Below are 21,060 nucleotides of genomic sequence, written 5' to 3'. Positions count from 1 at the left end.
GGGAACAAGGAAGCAGTGAGACAGTACTGGTCAACATGGTAGGTGCAGAGTGCAGCAGAAGCTAATTGCTGCTAAATTTCGAAGGGCATCAGAGCAGAAGGGAGCCTTAGGTGGAAGGCTGAAGGAAGCCGGTGTTTGGAGATGACTGAGGGGATCCTCCCAGCTGTGAGTTTATGAGAGATGCAGGGAGCTGGCACTGCAGGGCAAGTGGATACCACCCACTCCAGGCGTGGAGTGACAGGTGATGGGGACCATGTGGATGAGAAATAAAGTGCCTTGATGGGAACAGCAAGTAACTTCTGTTTGATATGATTGAGAAAGGGGAAGCCAGTGGAAGAATAAAAAGAGAAAAGCAACATGGACAAAGCCGCAAACAAGGAAAAGATTTTTTCCAGCAGCACTCTGGTTAGATATGAGAAAGGCAAAGTTATATTTGTCAAGGCCAAAGAAAAGTAAACTGCAATAATTATTATATGAAATGATGTGAACCCGGGAAATAATATGCATGGATCAGCAAAGACTTATTTTAGACATCTTACATGAAAAAGAATTTGTGAGACATTATCTTGATTTTATCAAAAATGATACTCATTTTATGAGCTTGGATACCACACAAGTAGGTATTGGTTGATAGACATCTGCAAAAAGATGACAGTAAGACAGAGTTTTGGTCTGTTAAAAACAAAGAAGTGGCCCTGCAGTAGACAGAAATTGTTGTCTGACCCACAGAGAGTTGGTCAGCAAAACTGTATTTCAATGTTAACATGACCCTGAAACAAAATGAAGGTGTTCAGGAACAGAGTACTATGTAATCCTGATAGGAAGTTGGGTGAAGAGGATGATCATGAAAGGATACACTGAAAAAGAAATTAGAAAGGTGGAAAGGAGGGAGAGCCTGGAGCCATGGAACTGAAGAAAGGCAACATTGCAGGAATGTTGTCTGGTTTAGACAGAGCTGTGGAGTCAAGGAGGATGAGGATGTAGCCCTGATTTGTGGTTTGGTTAAGATTATCTTGTTAGAAGTTAAGACATTAGAACAAGACTTAAACACATTGTAGTTCTGTGTTGTTAGCTAGATTATTTTCTGGCTTCTGTCTTTACTGAATGTAACTTGTCTGCAAAGACTGCGTTTATTTGTTCCCATTTCCCATTTCATACTGTCCTTTTTTTCCCCAAGCCCTCTGATTGGTGGGCAAAGAGCTATGCATTGTTCTCATCCCAGTCTGTTTTCTGCTGTCCTGTTAATTAGCAAGTCCTTGGCCTTCTCCTTGGTCACATGAACAGATACATCTGTGGGGTGCAGGACCCACATGTAGGTGACCCCCAGGATGGGAATGTAATGGTAAGACACAAAAACTTCCTGCCACATGCTAAGGGAATTCATTATCAGCTATTGCCCATCTTTCAGGATCAAGCTGGGAGTATAGATCTGCAGAAGCTCTTTGATTGCCATTAGAAGAGGAGAACACAGTGTTCCTAGAATTTAGCATTTGAGAACACTTTTATGTATGCCTTCATACTACCGATTCTAGCCTGTTGTGATTTTGGATTTTCTGATGTTTCAGTATATACCGCACAGTATGCCATAGTCCTTAAAAGACTGAGTTAACAACTATGATTATGAAATTCCTGTTTATATGTAATATTACACATGCAGTTTTAGCGGAGTTGAGTATGTAATGAAAGTGATTCAAAGCCCATCTCCGTAATATGTATTTTAAGAAAAAAACCCAACAAAACTCATCCCTTCTCTTTGATGCCAAAAGATTTACCTTTTTATATCACTTCTGAAAAGTTTTAAATCAGGAAAGATTAAACAATACAGCACTATAGCCTCTGTGAAAAGTTAGAATCTTTTCTATGTGCATAGAATCCACTTGCCCAGTGCTCTATAGCCATGAGTTTTAACTGTTGTAAAAAATGAGGTCTTCCAAGAAATCTGTACAATTTAAACAGACAAATTTCTGCAAGATCTACCTATGCTCTTAAGAAAAGGTCTGATACGTCACCATCTGGAAACGCACATCAATAGCCAACTCTGTAAACAAACGCCATCTGTATATCAGTGCTTCAGGTTGGGACTGACTAAAAAAATTATTAGTGGTCCACCATATTTATACAACACCTGAGATATATTACATTATTTAGCCCCAAAAAACAGGGCAAAAGAAGAAAAATAATAGCTCCCTTTTTCAGTATATGAAGGCCAGTCCCTGTCTCATTTCATTAAATGGCAAAGTCATTTTTCCAAATTCAATTTTTTTAAGAAAAAAAAGAACATTCGAAAAAGACAATTTTATGCATTTCTCTCTTAAACAGGCACTTGGCAGGCTGAATGACATTTCAAAACCCCAGCAATCCAACTATGTAAAGTATAATATAACAGACAAGCAATACACCCATGAGAACAATGCTTAAAATTTTAAAAGCTGACAGAACACATACTACAATGACTTGGGTAGGTGTTCTGATAAGTACAAGGGAATGAGAGTGTTAATATGAACCAGTCTCTCTTTTTTTTTTTTTTTTAAGTCATATATTACTAAACAATTTAAATTATGTTAAATTAGGGGGGGGGAGGGGGACCCAAACAAGAAAAACAGAGGCTATTTTTGGTCTCCAGCAAAGCTTAATCAGGTTTTACCTACTGTTCCACCTCCACCACAAGTTTTAGGTGTAGGTTAAGAACTGTAATTTCAGTCTTTGAGAATGTCCTCCTTTTTTTACTGCTAAAACTTAAATTCAAGGGGGTTTGACTGCTGCGGTATCAACCTCTGTCATATCAGAATGAACCTGGATGCTCCCAGCTGATATACGAAAATGCTGTTCATTCTTCAAAGGCAAGATTTGCGTTTTTCTTAGGTCTCTTTCTTGGATTCCTTCCTCTTTTAAATTTGAAACATAGTACTAAAAATTAAATTTTGCTTCTTTTTCTATCCAACGTAGTAAGAAAGAATAGGGAAATCATTAACACATAAAATAAAGCCCTTAAAAATAAGCAAACTAAACCGCATTAAAACTAAGAAAATTCTTAAGGGAAGAAATTAGAAAACTGGAGAGAAACTGGAAAAGCTCCATAGTGTTTTAAAGCTCCACGAGGTCATAAAACTCAATAAAATGCAAAAGAAGAAGAAAATATTTTTATTGTGAATTGCAGACGTTGCGTAATTTGCCATTCATTTGCCAGCAGTAGTGAAAAATACGCTGGCATTCTAGTAGTCAGGTTGTCAAAGTGACCTTTTTTAATGTCACATGTCACAGAATTTCATGTCACACTAAGACAACATGACAGGACAGAGCTAAGCTTTTCTAATGTTTCCCCTTCACCTTCTCAAAAGTGCTTGCATCCTAAAGAAGAATATGAAGGTATGGTATATTCATTGCTTGATGATTCAGTGACTCTAAAGAGAAAGGTCACACAGCAAAACAGCTTGTGCGTTATAATTTTATTTAAAAAAGAAACAGTATAAAATTGAAATAAACTGCAAAAACAGTTGTGGTGCTTTAACACTAGGTGACAAGAACAAACTTGAAATGTCAGAGCTGGTTTGGAATGTCACTCAGATGCTTTATGTCGTTATCACTGTATATCTAACAAATGCAAACTAAATGAAAACGCCCTATTCCAACTCCAGTTTTACAGTTGGTAACTGTGGGAACACAGAAGGACATGGACTGTGCAAATAACAGATTCATTTTCGGAGACACACAATATGACTAATTTTATCATAAAACATGGAAATTAGCTTTCCTATGTCCCGCGATTATCACTGAGTAGATTACAGATACACAGATTATAAGAATTTCCATTAATGATTTTTCAGATCTTTTTTTTGTTGTATTTAAAACAGTAGAGCTGAAACTATGACATGAAGAAGATCCTTGATTTGGTACTTAATTTTTCATGTTATTCACCCCAATGTGAATGCGCAGCAGAACACGGTTAAAATGAATAAAGTCATAATAGATTTTTTCTGTTTTGAATGTAACAGGCAGATGGTCATTTTTACCCATGATTACTATACCACATTATGACCAGTTCTTTAGTTAGTGTAAATGTAGGTCATAATTCATGCACAGATACATATTATGCTTGTGTTGTCAAATGTCTAGATATAAACAGATAGGGCAGAGATAGCAGACTTAATATAGTTTCCTACTGTTTTCTAAACTTAACTTGTACTATTAGATGAATTTCTCTCACAGAGAAGAAAACTCAGCCCAGTCCACATAAAAAGCAAAGGAATGCTATTAAAGACTAATTTCCAAAGAATACAAGACACATTTGGCCTTGTTGCTGGTGTTTCCATCTGTGTCCGTATCCTCCTAGCTTTCCCTTGCAGACACAGCAGCTTTTGAACGTGCTGAGCAGTAGGTTCTGCTACATGTGACAAATAAAAATGACCCTAGGCAAGTTATACATCCCTACAAGTTCTGAGGAAATACAAACGGGGCAGAAGCCACACCCAGTGCTGCTGCTGAGGGGATGAATACACTATGGGTTCAACTCTCACTGGAGTGCCAGGGATCTGAATGAGAGATGGTTGCTGTGAATACCCCAATGGTGGAAAGAGCTTCGGTCAATACTGACGGTCTATTACACACCAGAGAAGCCAGCACAAGTAAGAAAATTGATTTCATTAGTTTTGCTTCTCATTAACATATTGTCAACTCTGCTAGTGGGTATATTTTCCACTTCATGTATAACATACCTTTCTTCTTTTCCTCCATTAAAGCCAGAAAGGCCAGATTCTCAGATAATCTGGATTCTCAGGAGGAACTTCTCATTGAACTTCTGGATCTTGATCTTTTCACCAGAAGGGTTCAAGGTCAAGTCTGTGTTCCTTAAATGCCTTAAAATATTATGTAGTTGTAGGAATCCTTCCCTCAGAAAGGGTCTATGTTCTCTGAAGGCAGAGACAGAACCGACTTTCATTCCTGTGGGCTTGAATAAAAGCAAGGAAATGAGTCTCGTCCCAACTGTGTATCACACAAAGAGGCAGGGAAGGTTGATCGTCACTTTCCAGAGGAATGGACCACTCAGGGGCAGTAGTGGAGGAACCCAGGGAGCAGGGAATTCCTGGGCGGCAACTGCTGATTAACCCGACTACCAGAGGAGCCGGACACGATCTGTGTACCTCAGATAAAATAACAACAACAACAACAACAAAAGGTAAAGCTAGCACGTAATTTATCTTTCCTCTGATTCTACTTGGTTTGTGTTTTGTTTGTTTGGAAAACCTTCTGATGATATATGTAGTAGTTAAAACTTGTGGAAGTCAGGCTCATATGATCTTGATGCTAGAGGAGAAAATTGGAGCCCAGCAATTGTTAATATGAAAAGAGTGTACAACTAGCAAAAATCATGGAATTATCAAGTTCAGATTTAGCTCAACTGATTTAGCTCAACATTAATTGTATGCAGCATTGATTTATATTAAAAAAAACTATTGGGAAATTAATTTTATTATTTTTATTAAAAAACCACCCTTTTTTGAGAAGAGAGGAAGAAGGCATTCAGTTTTTAATCTGCCAAGTTATGAGGACCGAGTTATAGCCACAGCTGGGAGTGAAAACAGTCAAAAATTTCCAAGGATATCTCCTGAGTGTACAGTCATGCCATTTTCATAGAACCATAGAATGGTTTGGGTTGTAAGGGACCTTTAAAGATCATCTAGTCCAACCCCCAACTTCTTTTCACTAGTTCTTTGATTTAAGTTGTCATTCTCTGCTCCCTGTATCTGCTATCACTTCCCTTCCCACATAGCATTTTAGGATGTTTAAATGCTTAAACATTGCCAGAGCAGAAGCATGGAAATGTTTTTAAATCATAACAACTGGCTTCCAGCTGATCTGCAAGGAGGGGTGCCTTCCTACATGTTTATCCTTATTCATCCTGTAATTATAGCAAACCGACTATAGGAGCTTTAAAAAAAACCCAAAAAGAACCCTTTGCATGTGTAGCAAATAATTTCCAGGCTTTAAAGGGAGCAGGTTTAATGATCTTGATTGGAATTTGAACTATGATATGGTAGTTTGCAATGAAAATCACAGAAATATAGTGAATTTGGGTAGTTTTATGAGTTGACTAATTGGCCTTATTTGAACTAGGCTTGGCTCGATATAGTTTTTAAAACATGTACTTTGTTTTTCTGCATTTTCCCATTGGTATCTGCATTTCAGTATAGATTCTGTTTTATTTTTAAATCAATGGTACACTCTGGGGAAAAAGAAAAGCCATCACGTTTTTAAAGATTTGCACCAAATTGAAATTACTCAGCGAAGGTTCAGCAAGAAGTCACAGAAGGTCAGATCTGCTTTTAAAATTTTGGTTTCAGGAATAGATGTTCTGGGATGCTGAAGGCAGATCTCAGTGGACTGGTTGATCTCAGTCCATCAGATGCCACAGCCTGAGCTGCAGATGAGAAAAGACGGGTGGTAGTGATTGCCAGGAGTATATTCTTGAGGTGATTTTTTTTTTCCTCTGCTGGCAACAGTGAACAGAAAAGCTAATATAATTTAACAGTTTGAGTGTCCACAGGTATGTTCTCTCTGGTTTATTACAGAATTTCATGCCTGTCAGGACCATCAAGAAGCTGTTCCAGGAATTTTTTATCACACGCTTTGCAGATAGCCATGCTCTGAATATGGATAACTGTAGGACAGATTGCAGAAATACCATTTAAAAATATGTATTTACATTAATGCCTGTAATGAGTTTGCACGTTCAAACAAAGCCTCTTCCTGTTCATTTTCATCAGGTCCTGAGCACAGGTGCTAAATAAATCTGTTTTCCATCACCACTACTTCGGTAAAAACTTGCCCTTGAAAGATGAGCAAACTGAGCACAAAATCAGTCAATCCCAGCAGCCATGGCAGCCGGCAGCAGTACTAAAATCGTGTTTGTAAACTTGTATGCAGAAGCCCGACAGCACTTTGAGTGTTAGATTTGCAAGTTTGGACTTTGATTATAGCCTGGGCAGCTCATATGAACCAGTTGCAGATGCAGAAGGGTCCAACTGGCCCTCCTAATTCAGCTTTTCTGTACTCATCTGAGTCTTAGCTGCCTCGGGACTTGGATTGTACTTCACTTGAGAGGGATTTGGGATGTCAAACGGCTGCTGGAGGCATAGCTTCCTGCTTGCAGGTGATTTACCAGGTTGGGAAAATGCAATGTCAGTTTTGCCAGTTTTTGTGGCAGTCCCAATCTGTTTCTGGATTATAATGGTTCTCTTGTGTCACGGCTAAATCATTTGTTTCTTGGTGATTTGAGGGGTTAACTGCTCTCTCCTGCTGATACCAGTCAGTTGCGATTCACTGAAGTGTGCAAGGCTTTTGAATATAAAGAGGTGCAAACTGCTGATAGGATGTTATCAGTAACTGCTCTTCAGCTTCCCTCATTGTTTGAACATTAGACTGATATATTGGCATTGTAATGTTTAAAGCTCATATTTTCCTTGGCAGATTTCAGAGTTTGAAGAAGGAGCTAGAGAAGGAAGGCGATCTCAAAAAGTATTTTACAGCATGTCTAGGATTCTTACTAGGACAATCTGTGCAGGTGTAAAACTTGTGCCAGAAATCACAATAAAAAAGCACAGTATGTCTTTGCATTATGAGTCCTGAAAAATAACTTTTGGGTCAATAATAACCTTGTCATGCTCTGGAAATCTCTGTGGATCTATTTTGCATGGCAGGGGGGTTGGACTAGATGACCCTTAAAGGTCCCTTCCAACCTAAACCATTCTGTGATTCTGTGTTTCTATTTTCCTTTAGCCATAAGTGATAGGCTAATATTTTGACTACTGCCTGAAAAAAAACTCCTTTTCTTACAAGTGTTAAAACTTCAGACATAAAAGCAACCTTTTTTGGGACTGCATAAGCCGACTTTTGTGAAATACATATGTACTATTCCATTTCTCTGTAATAAAAGCAATTCCAAAATAACAGTGATGTGCAAAGAAGCAATGCACTGATTTCTGCAGTGCTGTTTTGAGTAATGATATTCAGCAATTCCTTGGTGGCCGAGGCTTTGCTTCAGTCTTTTCTAAGGGAGTTTTATGCTCCAAGTTTGAGAATGACAAGACTGCTAGACTCCCAGGAAAAAGAGCTCAAAGCAGCCACTCCTTTGTGTATTGGGGTAGCTTGGAGGAAGCTTTAGGCATGTCAGTAAAGCAAGTAGAATTGAATTATGCTGCCCTAAAGATGAGGGACCTGAATCACAAGAAGTGACTAGTGGTAGAAGGAAGGGGCAGATGACCTCGGAGGGTCCTGAAACAGGCCTTGCTGCAGCAGGGGAGGAGGGAGGAACAAGGAAGGTCAGTGCACCACTGCGGTTTCCCTGCGAGTGGTCTCCTTGAACACCACAACGTGATGATTGGCAGCATCCAGCAATTATTCTTTAGCATAGGTTATGAAAGGCCACTCCTTTACGTTAAGCCTAAAGGGGACGCAAAATACATGAGCATTATGGTCCTGGTCCCAAGAACTCTAAAATCTAAATAGACTTCTCTCATATTATTGCTTAACTATGAAGCAGAGCTGAATATAAAAATTCAAATTTTCCATGACACAGACTCAAATTGTTGAAAACAAATTCATGCTTTGTCACTTTGGTAGTTTAATTCTATAAGTGACATGAAAACAGTTCTCACTCATTATAACATAACTTGCACTGTAAGCAAGCAAATGCTTTCTGATATAAAATGTGACGAATAATATGGTGATGAAATTACACTGTAAATTTTGAACATTATTGTGATCTTTGTTTTCCTCCAAAGGTATTTGAACTCTTATTTTGGCCTGTTGCTACTTTCCAGAAGAAAATCAAACTAAAAATCACATACATTTCTTCCAGTCCCAATTTTTGTAAGTGTTTTGGCTAAGGGAAAGAGAGTTCAGAGTCAAAGAAAAAAAATGTTTATTTACTACTTACTTTTTATACCTGCATATATGTAGATTTTTTTACTTAAACAGCTGAAAAGCTGTACCATACTTCATGTGTCCTTCCTCTTTCTCAAGCTCTTAGACTTGCAACAATCCGTGAGAGGCAGCACGATGTCATTATAATCACGGAACAATTTTCTTCCTACTGAAAAGAAACACATTGTTCCCCCTCAATGAAAGAAAATTGAAGCTTTCAATGTTGCAAATAAAACAAAATACATTTAAGTTGCTATTTATCCTTAATTACTGGAGGTCTCTGAGAAGCAAGCAAGAGATGTTGCATTTCAAAAGCAAATATCTTTCCTTAGTCTTTGTTCTGTTAAAAACTATGGTTTTGGTTTTGTTCCTTGTCGCCATCTGCACAAGGGTTGTGTTTGTTTGTGTGCATGTGTGTAGAATTTTTTGTGATCCCAGGCAGCACCAACATAGCACCTGGGACTGCTTCAGGTAACGGGACTGACTGGTCCCTGGATGCTTGTGGGTCAGGTATTCTCCATACCTGACGTACCAATGTAACTACCTGGGGTGACAGTGTGTCACCAGCATTCAGAGCCAGTGCTGAAGTGGAAGAGGGAAGGGGTATGTGGGGAAATCCCTCAGAAGTAAGACAAGTTAAAAGGAGCATGCTGAGAAGAAAAGATAGTTGTTTCCTAACTGTTGTTTCCTCCCCAGTTGAGCTAGGGAGGAAAATGAAATGGCCTGTGGCACGTTCCCTCTGATACACACTTCCTTTGCAAGGAGGGATAATGCTGTACCTGGTGTCAGCCCTGTGATGGTATGTAAGAACAGTCACAGATGCCTTATGTTGTGATAGATAGGTGGTTAAAAAAATACTGTCATCTTCCTTTGCAACATTTGGTATGCAAGCACCAGTGCTCAATAAGAGATTTACACATATGTTACGAGCTTTCTGTCTGAGGAGGTTAGTTCCTCCCTCAAGCCAGCACAGTTTTTGCATGCTGTGTGCAGTGGATATACTAGGTGTGAGGGGTTGCATCCCTCCTTTTCATGGGGCATGAGGAAAACTGAAAGCTTCGCTGTTGACATGGTTATATCATTTGGACTGTAAGTTCCTTACCCTGAGGCTAGCTCTATGGCTTCCTAATGGCTGTCTGATCTGGAGGTCCAAGTGGGGGTGAACCAGCTGAGACTAAAGCACAGAGTGTCTCCATGGTCTCTGATGCAGTCCTTGCTAGAGCAAGTACCTTTTCATCCAGTGCGGGCACGTGGAATGTTGTCACCACTCCTTGGCATCAGCACCTCCGGTTTATTGTATTGTAGCTGTACTGTATTGTATTCTTACGATATGTCCTCCTTGGGCATAAATTTATTTTTGGCCACTAAGAGGCTTTCTGCTGCCCTGAAAATCAGTGGCCTGCCTCCTGCATGAGGCAAGCTGCCTTGACTACAAACTGCACCTCTGAGGAAAGGTTACACTAGGTGGTGTTCAAGGAGTTATCCAAGATTTTTAGGTGGGTGACTGATCTAGAACCTACTGATTTGACTTGCTGTTCTCCCTTGATCTTAAAAAGACATTGGAGAGCTGTGTGTACTTATTACTAAATTAGTGTAACTATTCAGTCTCTGTGAACCTGTTTACTTGTTTTCTGGCTGTAAAGAGAGATCACCAATCTGGGAATACATGTTTCTTTGTGGCTGAAATTAATTTCAGCCCCACAAACGCAAGAACGTAGTGTTACATGAACATGGCAGCTGCTTCCTTACTCCTTTGTTATGGCTCTTCTAGGCTGTAGTGAATGCGTGGGCACCTATTGTTGTATGGAGCAGGTGAAGATTAAGAATTTGCTGCTTGCGCAGCATAGGGAGGGAGGGCTTTAAGCCTGAAAGACAGTGTGCGTGAAAACAGACTCGCTAAAAAGTTATTTCAGAGGAGGAAATAAGGCTTATTGTCTGCAAAAAAGAAAACCTTCTTGCAGTAAAGACCCAGCAGTGCTGAGCTTACTCTGAAATGCAAAATCTGCAGGAAACACTGAACAGAGCACAGATGAGGACCTCGGTGGAAATAGCTTTCAAACTCTATTCTGAGAGTGACCATATTAATTAAATCTGTAATATGCTTTGTAAAAACCAAAGAGAATCATGCTGTTTCTTAGCCAGGACAACAGAGTGACTAGTTTTACATGAAGTGTGAAATTAGTTTTAGTGTGTCCGGATTTTACCTCTGGGGAAAATGTGTTGCAATTGCAAGCTAGTAGGGCACAGGTCATCTTGTATGTATTCATAACTACACAAGACTGATGTTCTGACAATGTAATGCAATATGGTCGTATTTTTATATTTGCTGTAAGATACTAAGTTTACCAAACACATAAGGACCTGTCTTCAAATAAAAAAAAAACCTTAGCTTGTCAAAAATGTTAGGGTTGAATAGATGCTCGGGTGCAGAATTTATGACAGCAGAATTCAGATTTATGAGAAAGAACTGGAAGTGTTGAATGCAAGAACGTGTAATTTCTTGGACCACATAAATAAGACGTATGAGATATTTTGTTTAAATGCAGAAAACAAAAAATGCCTTGATGATTGCATAGCACTGATTTGTTTTCATTGCATTGTATTCAAATTCTGCAAAATTCCTGTGGAATTTAAGGGTCATTTGTTCTTTCCTTGTTTGGTTTTGTGTAGTTTTGTGTAGTTAAACAAATGGGTTTGTGTAGTTAAACAAATGGTTTTCAAAACAATCTATCATGAGATTTGCTTTAGTACATCACAATGTCTTTAATATTTCTGTGTTACTGAAAATAATATAATGTCTACAAGACAACTGTACAGAATTAGCTTTTTAAATCAGGCTCATGTTTTAATCCCTTAGAACAGGTAAGAATACAAGACAATCAGTCAAGCTACAGAAACCTAACATGACTAAATTTCCAATTTAAAAAGGCATGAAGTGCTTTGAATTGCATTTTAACGGGTCTTTGAAAAAGCACTATTTTGTAATTACAAGCTCAAAACTGCTCAAAATAGTTAAATGACCTTTTCTTTCTTTTCTTTTTTTCTTTTTTTTTTCCCCCTTCTCTTTTTCTCTTGGACTTATAGCTACAGCCCTTTTCTTGAAACGTGGCTAAAACATAAGAGCTCCACAGTCATCCCCTTCTAACCAAACCTGTCTGCTTCTAACTGATTCCAGCACGGTGCAGCTCCAATTGTAGCATCACACGAATTCTGAGGTTGTGTTTTGTTTCAGGTTTTGCTGGAGAGCGAGAAGAACAAATAAACATGCTTCCTTTTATTATTGTCTCTAAACCAGCCTGCAGACCAGGCTTCATTAGGAAGCAAGGAGGCTGAGAAGAGCTGGCTGCAGCAAGTTACTTGTTGCCTAGTGACACCATCAGACCTATAAACTCAGGCTTAACTCCAGTTGTCTTAACCCTCTGTTGTCCAGAAACTGCATTTTATTACAGGGTGATTCCTGTTTTGACCAGTAAAGAATATGCATTTTTAACAAAACGTGCTGTACCACTAGATGCCAGTAAAAAATAGACTGAGGGATGGACAGTTTGCAAGTGAAATTAAAAAATAGTTATTTCTTTAATGTAGGACTGAGTTAATTGTTTGTGTCACCTTTCAGCACAGCTGAACCTGAGAATACCATAGAAATGTAACATGTAAATACGAGTGAGAGGCTATTTTTTTTTAAACAGCATCCTGATACTGAAAGATGAAGGGAGCATCCCCTCATAGGCTTTGGCTTGACTGCTGATAACTGATAGTACATGTTTCTCTTCTAGTCATATGTGTGATAAATTGTTTGCTGTAGTTTTGTTGCTTGCTCATAATGTGCCCATTGTTGCTGACAGCAAAATTCCTTTTTCTTTTGTAGAAGCTAGAAAACTTACTCAAACTCCGCCTAATTAATGAGTGAGTGAGATGTCCGATTGCTGACAATTGCCAGGGGAAGTTTACAGGGCAGAGGTGTTGTATCTACGCTTCATAAATCCGTTATTTAAGAACTACTGCAGCTGCTTATTAGGCTGTAGAAGGTAATAGTGCGAGACACCAGTATTCTTATAAAATGTGCTTTCATATCAGAATAGCTTAAATAACTTCAGTTTTCGATATTTTTCCTCTTGAGTTAGTTTCAGTTTTTCTACTAAGCTGTATTTTGAGATATTGTAGAACATTTAGAAACAGCTAAAAGTTCATAGCTCAACTGCTGTCTCTCCCCAAATGAGTATCTTTGAAAGTGATTTTTAGCAGCAGTTGGATTTGGAGATTCTTTAAATTTGAAATCAGAAGTCATGCTGTTAGTGTCAGTGAGGTCTTTCAATCAGTATTAGCAAAAGTAATGGGACTTTGAAAATCTCTCTTCTATTGGAAGAATGCATACCAGATGCACATAACAAACTGCAATTAGGGGTCAAAGGTAGAGAAATGTACTGATTGGGATTGTCTTCTACCAATCTGCTCCTGTTTCCTGTAGAATATCTGAGTTATTCTTTTATTATTTTCTTTAAGGTAATGAGGAACCCACAGGTTGCATTAACCTCTTGCCCTCCACCACCTTCCTCGAGCCTCCTCCTGTAGCGTCCTTTGCCCTAAAATGCTTTTTCCCTCTCACAAGGGACCAGAGGACTTTGGTCCCCACATGCCTCTCCACTAATTACCGTGCTCCATTCAGGACTTAAACAGAAAGAAGTTTTTTGAGTTTACTAACAGGATGGATGTGTATGAAATGAAAAACATTTCCAAGGTTTGTGGGCTAGAGGAGCTTTCCAGTGTTCAGATATAAAATATATAAACTGTATTTGGGTAGAAATAGTTTGCAACTGGGTAGAAAGGATGGGGTTGCTGTTTTATTTTTTTTTTATTTTTTTTTTTCTCCTGAAAACTTCTTTCCCCTGTAGCATTAATTGGGCAGAGGGGGTTTCACTGGCTTTACAAAGCGCAGAGAGATGAATTTCTGGACCCTACCTTATTGCTGGAAATTGCACACTGAGTGAGTTACACTGGTACTGTGCCGGAGTTAAAAAATCATGCCAGCTCAGGCTTGTAAGATATGCAGTGGCATTGATTTGGAGGTATAGCTGAGCTAACAAACACAGGTCGGACATAGACAGCTTTGGGCAACTTAAGCTGAGAGCAATAGGGAGGAAAAATTTTTGAACCCCCTCTACCCGATTGGAGGCATGAAAACCCAAAGTTTTGGCTTAGGCTCACTGGGAAGTGAAATATTTCTCAGACTAATTTTCTATAGAAGGGCTCTGAGCCTTCTGTAACCTAATGTATTTCAAACAGATGCAGGTCAGATAGGAACTAACAGAAATTAAACATAAAAGAAGTGATAAACTCAAACTTCTGCTTCATGAATTTTATTTTCTGCTTTTGTAGCCTGTTCTATTTTGGTAGTGGCTGGTTGGCAATTAAAATGTGATTAGCATATAATGGTAACTGTTAATGTGGAAGTACTGAAATTCCTTGTCCCAGTGATTGCTTTCTCATTAGCAGCAAGAATTATTATGTTTTAACTGCTAGCCAAAGCTTAGGAGCCATGGAATGCTGAATTTTGCTTTGAAATCATGGAAATTGGTGATTTCTGTGTCACAGGATTTGGATTTATGGAAGGAGTAAAAACGTTTTTCAGTGACTAACAGGCAGTATTAGGGAGGAGACGTGAAGACAATTTCTAGGCTTCTGAAGGCACAAGCCAATTCAACTCCATAAGGGATAATGTTCCAGCAAAAATACTTTTTTTTTAACTCCAGAAATCCCGTGGCTTCCAGACATCAGATAGCCTAGGTTGCTGGACATCCAGAAAGTAAGTAGATCAGCATCCAAAGCACAGAGAACAGTTGGTAGAGGTTGTATTTCCAAAAGAGAGATGGAAGCAATAGTATTGTTATGTGAAGCAATGTAAAATTTTGTTTGGAACATTGTCTTTATGGCTGGTCATCAACAGAGATAAATTCACATTGGAACTAGTGTAGACAAGGCCTACTGACAAGTCTTAGGAATGAAGAAAATTTCTTAGGGAACAATGCTAAAAGAATATGGTTGGTTCAATTAATTAGAATAAATATGTCAGGGAAGAGTACTGTGAAAATGTCAGTGAGGGTGAAAAGATGTTTAAGCTAAAGGAAAGCATCAACATAAATTGAACTCAAACACATTTAGCCTCGAACTGGAAGAAACTTTCCAGGCATCAGCAGAAGCAAAATTCTGAAACAGCCTTTCAAGACAAAGCAGAGTGGAGGCGAAAGAGATATGCATAGTACTTCCTCAGCCTATAAAAAAGATTATCTGTTGTGTTTTCCTACTAAAGCAGAAGGCAGCGGTGAACTGACAAGAGGGAGGCAAGAGAGAACATGGTAAATGTTCAAGAGAGAAATTACCAGTTAAAGTAATAGAAAGAGTTGGAAATTCAATACATGCGGATTATATAATTATTTAAAAGCAAACTCTACAGCTATTGCAAATTTAAGATGTCCATCTTGAGGTGGCTTTCTAAAGGACTTACTGACATGTATTATAGCTTTGTATGTTAGAAAACCCCCAGGTTATTAATCAGGTAATTTCAATATTTAACTATGATTTTTCCAATAGGTATTTTTCTCTTTGTCATTATTATTTTCCCCTTTTCCTTGGTTATATGAAATGTTCATTTGAAATAGGAAATTATTTTTATTTAAAAATTAAATTTATAAAAAATAAATTGTTTAAAAGGACAATTTAAATTTTCTTCTTTCATCATGTAATAAGATATCTATAGGATATATATCTGATTCTACACTGGGCTGGTTTGTGTCTCTGTCAGCCCAAGTTTTCCCCCACAATATTTAAATTATTATTACAGTTATCTTAGATTTTAAAATGAAGTAGCGTTTCAAAACTCAAATTTATGTTAAAAAATGGGCCATTTGGACAGGTTCAGAACACCTTTTTTAAGGAGAAAAAAAAAAAAGTAAAGATTAATCTATATCAAGCTTTCAAAGTTTGTTTTACAAATTAGTTTATTCCAGTGAAATACCATTTTCATTGCACAGTTGCTAACTGGCTCTATCTGTATCAGTGAACAACTCACGTTCCTTAAATAGTTCTGCCTTTTTTATTGTCTGGACCATCTGCTGCGCTGCGAGCAGCTACTATTTTGAGCCTTTTCCCTTTAAGTACAAGTTTCAGATTAAATTAAGCCTTTGTAAAAGCTGAAATTATTGCCAAAGCATGTTCATAAGTGTTGATGTGCTTTTGTGGGGTTTTTTTTAAAGCCTTTTCAGAAATTTCAGGCAGTAATGGTAGCACATCCCTTCTAATGATAGCAGCATGAAGGACATCCTGAACTGTCTCTGAGGATGCATTTTAATAAGTTGGTTACAAATTGTTTGTTAAAAAAACCTTGTTAGCTGAAAATAATAAAACAAATCTTGAAAAGTGTTGTGGTAAAAACCTATCAAGGAGTTCCGTTATTCAGTGCATCATTACCATAAGAAATAAAAAGCAGACAAATTAAGGTTGAGGCAGCAATTGTCATGCGTATCTGGTGGCACAGGGGCGTTTACAGGCCTGCATAACTTCCCACACAGCTAGTAAGTCATCTTTCATGAAGACTTTTGATTAATGTAGTGAACGGCACACGAAGAACACACAGAGTCCAGTGCCAACTCTCTGGATGATCTGCCACTAGTAATCCTGCTAATATCACAGCTTGTAAGAGGGAGCCCATGTTGCCCAGTTCGGTGATGTATGGGGATGAGTGAGCTTGTCCAGATACTGGAAGTGTTACAGCCTCCTGAGCTTGGCACTTGGCTGGGACTAATTCATCATCCTTCTTTTGCCCAGTACTCTTTCCAACATCTGATGAGTTCAGGTACATGACAGAATACTCAGCTGTGTAGACACACTCATAGGAACCAGGAAATCTTTTATACCAGATGTAGAGATCAGGTAAAGATAAGTTTTATAGGTGCAGTAACAGATGGAACACAATGGGTCCATTTAGACAGAAAAGGGAATAAAATAAAAGGAATGACAGAATTCAAGCCTCTAATATGAGTCGGCTAAGTTTCAGTTTTGACATGTATTTTAGGTTAAAACTCTAAAGTAGTAACTAGATTCAGCTGTGATAAAGTAGCATCACTGTCTAATTCCCACTGGTGTAACTAGACAAATTTTCTTATTTCAAACCTATTCAACTGGACTGGGATTGTTCCAATAACACCAGTGACTGTGGCTGAGAACGGCAATTTAATGTCCCTTGTACCCTCATTTTAGCCTACACCTTAGTGTAGTGTAAAACATGAACTTCACTTTTCAGATTTTGTCCTCCAATTCAGGCGTTGCACTTAAAAGTCTTGATTTTTGCTTTTGCTGGTTGTGTAGTCTCTCTGTGGGTCCTTCAAATAGAGGATAACAGCCTCTGCAATTCCCCCTTCCCTTGCACTTTCCGATTGCACCTAGAGGCAAAGTGGGAAAACCTGCACATGTGTTCCAAGAAAGGACTGGTGTGGATCCGATAGTGTATGTGAAACGGCATGGAGGTTGTGGTATAACTGTTGTAACAGGTTTTGTCAGAGAGGATAGATATGTCTGGATATGAATTTGAAAGTCAAATTAGTATTTCCTTCTCAATTTTAGCTACTATTCTGTATTAAAGATGCCATGGCATAAGCAGTTGATCCTAGCGTGAAACTGAGGAAAATGTACTAGTTTGTCTGCTCACCCTTGGAAATGTGAACTAGTGTAACTATGCAGCACTTTTAACCAGAAGAAATGTTCATTGTAAATCACGCTTATGGTTAATCTCCAACCCAGGGGTAAAATGATGTCAGCAGAATTGTTTTAATGAAAAGTGTTTTGTTTTGTTTTGTTTTTCTGTGAGGGTTTTATTTTACTACAGGTTCCCTTCAGATTTCTTCAGAATATAGATATGTGTTGATTGTCTTCTATTTGATGCATTAATCTAAAGCTCAGAGAAATACTGCGTGTAAATAGAGTATATCCAGCAGTTCTTCCATTACTTGAAGCTCGAAGATTAAAACTGTGAATTACCTAAACAATATCAACTGATGCTTCTTTTAGCTGTCTATGGGCACTGAAACACAGTGTTAATTTATCCCTCATTACTTGAAAACTTAATGCATTGTGTCTTGGTTTATTTGCCCCATTTGTGAAATTGTCATTGAATGTTTTGCAAATAGAATGCTCTGTCATTGTGATTTCAATAACTTAGCAATGCACAAAAACATAATGTAATTTTATCTATTTTCTTGATATATAAGCCAAAAAAAAATCCCAAGTGGGCAAAATATGCTACCTAATGTGCTACTCAGTAAGTCTATTTTTAATATACATAAAAGTATGTTAAACTACTTCATTTGTCACTAACACAGGGGAGATTAGTGCGTTAAATCCACAGGCACCAGGGTGTGGGTTTTTTTGCTAGTATCTCCGTTCCATTAGTGCTGTTGTCTTGCCACTCACATCTAATACTGTTGTAGTTGGTACTGTTGTTCCACCTACACCTGTATGTAGCAATCTGCTCTTGTTTCTTCCGAAAGTCTGCATGTCTCAGCACTTCATCTGCTTCAAAACTTAAGCAGGCGTAGTGCATGTCAGTACTTGAGCAGGTAGCTACTGATGAAAACCAACACTTCTGCTGTAAGTAGAACAGTTGGATTGATAGACGACTTCTAGACCTACACTCCATGTGAATGATGAAACCTCTGAGAAAGCAGTGCCTGCTAAGGGCACATCTACAAGCTCACCCCATTTTGGCCAATGCTGTGGGGCTGTAATTGGAGCGATTCACCACTCATCTGGTAGATTTGCGTATTGTGATAGTCACTAATATTTTGATTTTGCATCAGTTTCAGCTACTACAATTTCTTCAAATGCTTCAGTATTTAATTTTAAAGGTATCCTGGCAGAAGAAGCACTTCTTCCAAATGATAGCTTGAAGATCATGATAGAATTCATTGCTGTCATTAACGTTATACACAGCGTAAGATACTAGTAATTATTACTGGGTTCTGGCAAGTTATGTTTTGTCCCATCTAAATGTATCATACTTTAGTAGGCAATTAATGTCTTCAAAAACAGGTTATTAGGTATTTTCTATGCATAATTTTGACTGTGAGACAGATAGGATAGATGTAGATTTTGGGGCTGTACGGCAGAAAGAGGGAGCTCTTCATATTCCCCGTTTCTCATGTGACCTGTTAGTCTCCAGGTTTCCTTTCTGTTTGGCTGTTGTTTTTGAGACATAACAAACAGATGATATCTAAGTAAATAGCAATGAGTGGCCCTTGACAGCTTTATTATAGCTATTATGTTATGGTACATTAAGTTTTTAATGAAATAAAATATGGCAGATTGCCAAATTATGTGATGATAATTTCAGGAAGCTGTAAACAGGTTACACAGTAGTTCATAATTGCTGCAGGTAATTTAACATTCAGGAAACTTCCACCCACTGATAGTAATTAAGATTGCATTTTGGCTATGTGTGTTGATTATGAGTATCTGATCAAGAGAATCTCTCTTTTTCTTTCATGTGGTATTTCACACTTAGTATTTTACTCTGCTGGGAGCAAATCTTGCCTTTTTATTTCACATCATGGAACGTGTCAGTGGAAAATATTGTAACAATATGCAATCTACCTGTGAATAACCTCGCTGCATGTGACTGGAGTTTTACTGTCGGAGAGAGCGGCACTTCTGCTTAAAATGAAAATTTCCTTTATGGGGCTGCCTGGCGGAAAGTGATCGTCTGGAAAGGACACCTTTTGGGTCTAGGTCAGCCAAAACAAAGCCTTCAGCACTTCTAAATCTTGCATTAAGGTTGTGTGTGAGAAAGTGGCCAACTCAGCAGCTGTGCAGGGATGCTGTCAAAATAACCAGAAAAAGCAGGAACTTCCCGCCTGCTGCGGGGCCCATGTGGAATCCGGCTGCAAGAGGGCTGATGTCAAGGTGCCAGAGCTGGCGTGATCCAGAAGGCACATCCCCAGGGATGCGGCTTTGAGGTCGCTGATAGCAGGGAATCCAAGGCAGGCTTGAGACTGGGGAATGGCACACCTGAGCTGACCGCCATGGTCCAGACCACCTCCCCAAATCAGGCCCCAGGAATCCCACTGTCGGCAGTGTTAGGCAGTCCTGCGTGACCCAGGTTGGGCAAGAGGGTAACTGGGTTACTGCAGAGGAGCAACCTCTGCCTCCCAGACTTGTATAACTTGCTGGAGTTGAAGCCCACACGGGAGAAACAGCACTGCCGCGTTGCCACAGCAACGGCAGGGACCTGTCAACACCTCTCTCCCTAATAGTGACAAATGGTACTTATTACATCAGCACTAATTTCATCCGATCCCTTTCAGATGAAGATACTTAGTCCTTGCTGATCAAATTGTGTCGCTGTAATTACTGAGAACAGACCTTATTAAATGACAGCGCTCCTTACTCATTGCCTCCTCTCATGCCGACGCTTATCGCTTTCCCCATTTCCCTACTTTTGGTGGTGTGCTTGGCTGCCCTCGGGGCATGCCCCCCACCCGAATGCAGTGAATTTTTGCTTAGGTTATGGACATTGCAGGTCATGGGTAGGAGGCTGCCTCTGATTCCTATATTTTAATACATGTGAAAAAATTGCAGCCAGACCTTTAGAACACACGACGATGCGAATGAAACTGCATAGTGCTTGATACAAAAAGAAAAAGTACTTGTCCACCTGTTTGTGCGAAGTAGCCTAACTTTGGGATAGCCTAACTAATAGCCACTAATTTAGTGGAGAGTACATGCTGCAGTTATCCTCTTCATGCACTATTTAAGGTTTAAGAAAAGATTTTATACAAGTGCAGCGAAATAAGTACAGAAAATTACCTAGGAAGGAGAAATTCAGACTGGAAATCCAGAGGATGCAAGCTACTCTCTGCCATTGACCTGCAGCCCAGCGTCATGTGCATGATTCTTCTCCACCGGCTCCTAACCACACAGAGGTCTTGCTGCTCTGCCAAGGGCTGGAAAGTCCTATGCAGTGAAGACAGCAATTTGCAGGGCATCATGAATCTCCACTCATAGATCAGGAACCCCCTGTCCCACACACATTTCGAAAAGATGTGCTCTGCCCCCACAGACTTTTCAGTTTAAGTTGGCATTATGGTTTTCCTG

The 21,060-nt window shown here is 39.0% G+C and overlaps 1 protein-coding gene and 1 long non-coding RNA gene across 7 annotated transcripts in view; one reads left to right on the top strand and one right to left on the bottom strand.

Annotated features, from left to right (window-relative positions):
* The window catches only part of DSCAM (DS cell adhesion molecule), a 466,019-nt gene that overhangs the window by 230,732 nt on the left and 214,227 nt on the right, over positions 1-21,060 (top strand). The window lies entirely within an intron of this gene.
* LOC141749221 (uncharacterized) overlaps positions 3,416-21,060 on the bottom strand; it is a 50,191-nt gene continuing 32,546 nt past the window's right edge. Inside the window, exons 4-6 of one of the 2 annotated variants that reach the window (XR_012589288.1) lie at positions 20,773-20,919; positions 8,933-9,088; positions 3,416-4,945 (exon numbers count right to left, since the gene is read on the bottom strand). This is a non-coding gene — a long non-coding RNA (uncharacterized LOC141749221). Of the gene's footprint in view, positions 5,139-8,932; positions 9,089-20,772; positions 20,920-21,060 lie in introns of both variants that reach the window. The other variant, XR_012589286.1, reaches the window with a different exon arrangement.

This window comes from Larus michahellis, chromosome 1 (genome assembly GCF_964199755.1).
Source record: "Larus michahellis chromosome 1, bLarMic1.1, whole genome shotgun sequence".
Lineage (NCBI taxonomy): Eukaryota > Metazoa > Chordata > Aves > Charadriiformes > Laridae > Larus > Larus michahellis.
Note: the sequence above shows the minus strand (reverse complement) of the source record. Positions and strands in the feature narration are given on the sequence as shown.